The sequence below is a fragment of the Echinops telfairi genome, unplaced genomic scaffold (assembly GCF_000313985.2).
Source record: "Echinops telfairi isolate 266 unplaced genomic scaffold, ASM31398v2 ScPeMD7_7466;HRSCAF=8504, whole genome shotgun sequence".
Taxonomy (NCBI): domain Eukaryota; kingdom Metazoa; phylum Chordata; class Mammalia; order Afrosoricida; family Tenrecidae; genus Echinops; species Echinops telfairi.
In genome coordinates this window covers 4,526,542-4,529,174 of record NW_022111366.1, presented here as the reverse complement: position 1 = coordinate 4,529,174, position 2,633 = coordinate 4,526,542, and positions in this window count along the sequence as shown.

The window sequence follows — 2,633 nt, the reverse complement described above, 5'->3', positions numbered from 1 at the left end:
AAAAATGAGGACCTGATACCAAGGGCTCAAGCAGAAAGCAAATGTTTTGAGAATGATGATGGCAACAAATGTACAAAGGTGCTTGACACAATGGATGGATATATGGATTGTGGTAAGAGTTGTATGAGCACCCAATAAAATGATTTAAAAACAAAACAAAAAAATGAGGAAGCATAAAAAAATGATGTGTATCTCTACAGAAAAATCAACAGTCTGTACCTTTGGAAGAAAGGTAGATATCTAAAAATACAAAGAAAGTCAGATATCTAAAAATACAAAGTCTACAAATAAAATTCAAAAGATATCCCAAGGTAGCCAAATCATGATGATGGGTACTAAAAAGCCAAACTCACCACCATTAAGTTGATTCCGACTCATAGCGACCATTTTTTTTTCAGCAAAACACAAGGCTACTGTACACTTGGACTTCTCTCGATCCAACACACAGATTGCAACTGAGTACAGCTGTGGGAAGAGACAAGAGAGGAGCTCCACAGCAGCAGCTAAAACAAGGCCAGGGGCCACCATTGGAACAGACCACCAATTGCTTCTATGTACGTTCAGGGTAAAGCTGAAGAAAATGAAAACAAGTCCAGGGGAGCTACAATAGGAACTTGAGTCCATCCCACCTGAATTTTGAGAACAGCGCAAACATAGATTTGACACATTGAACAATAATGGCAGAAGACCTGATGAGCTGTGGGGTGGGGGTGGGGGTGCGGCATAAAAACATCACGAGAAAGCAAAAGGTCATTAAAAACAAGTAAAGAAAGAAAAGAATAAGGAGGATGTCAGAAGGGACCCTGAAACTTGCTCTTAATCATAGCGTAGCTAAGGCAAATGGGAGAAATGATAAAGTCAAACAGCTGAACAGAAGATAGAATTAGAAATAGCAAAAGAATTTAGCACGGTGACTGGGGATAATGAAAACAAATGGTATTGCTATGCACCAGTAATAAACAAAACAATTTAGAGAGGGAACCCGTTTATATTAGCAGCAAAATAAATATACTTAAGAATAAATCTAGCAAAACATGTGCAAGACTTGTATACAGTCATTTAAAATTGTATTGAGAGAAAGGAAGCTTAAATAAATGGAAATACTTTCTTTGCTCATGACTAGAATGATTCACTATCATAAAGATGTCAAGTATCTCTAAATTGATTGATTGAGTCCATGCAGTTTCAATTGCACTTCCATCTGGCTTTACATCTTGACAAGCTGATTCAAAAATGCTTACATAAGTGCACAGAGATAAGAAAAGGCAAGACACTGTTCAAGAAGAAGATGTTGGAATCGGTGCCCTGTCATTATCAATACTTATTCTAAAGCTGTAGGAATAGACAAGTAGATAAATAGATTACTAGATAAAATAGAGAACACAGAAATAAGCATGCACATGCACAAAACTTTGATATAGGACATAGATACCATTAAAAATCAATGTGAGTAATATGGACTATTCAATCAAGAGTGCTGGGGCAATTTTTGTAATAAAAAAAAAGTTCAATTGGATTCTTAGCCTGTTCCATACATCAAATCCAATCTAGATGTAAAATAAAATGTAAAAACCCCAGCTTTTAAAATGTGAAATAAAATATAAGTAATATCGTTGTGACTGCTGAGCAAGAAAGAAGGCCCTAAGACCATAAAACCATACAAAAATGAGATCCATTAGATCTTTAAGTTTCATGATAAACAGAGAGAATATTGGAGTTATCAAGAAAGTCATGTCTGTGGAAGCAGCAGTACAGAAAGCAAACTATTAATTTTCTTCTTTGCATCTTTGATTTTCTCCATTCTTCTTTCTTCTGGGCAGGGGAAGACCAGAACTGCCCTGTAGATGGCCACTTGCTGGCGCTTGGGTGCCAGTCACTACTCACCAAGCCCCACAACCCAGAGCCTCCACTACCCTGAGATCAGAAGAATTGCATGGTCAAAGCAGCATTACTGATGGCTCTGATCAGGACCACCGAAATTCCTCGACAGAACGCGTGGGGGAAAAATATACAACAAAATTCAAAATCACACAAAGATCAGATTTATTGGGCTGGTGGAGACTGGTAGATCTCCTAAGAGTGTGGCCCTTTGACATGTTTCAAACCTGGAACTGAACCCATCTTAGGGGATTGTCTTGCAGCCAAACAACAGAGAAGACTATCAATGAACAGTGACATTCATGAGGGAAGTACTCACCAGAAGGCCACAAGAGCAATATGTATCCAAAACCAAAGACCGAAGGGGCAGGAAAGGACAAATGGCTCCAGGGAACCGGGGAGGACGTGGGAAGAGTGCTGTTATACTGAGGGAATTGCAACTAATGTTAGGAAACTAGAGGTGTAAAAATGGTTGAATGGAAAATTAATTTGTTCTGTAAATTTTCACCCAAACCATAATAATAGTAATAATAATAATAATAAAAACAGAAAGAAAGAAATCAAAAGACAGTACATTGGGCAAATATGCTGCAAAAGACCTTTTTTAAGTGTTATAAAGCAAAGATGTCACTCCAGAGGTGTGGTTGACCTAAGCCACGGTATTTTCATTGACCTCACACGCAGCTGAGAGGTGGACAAACGCTAAGGAAGGCCAAAGAACTGATGCGTGTGAAGTATGAGGCTGGGGAAGAACA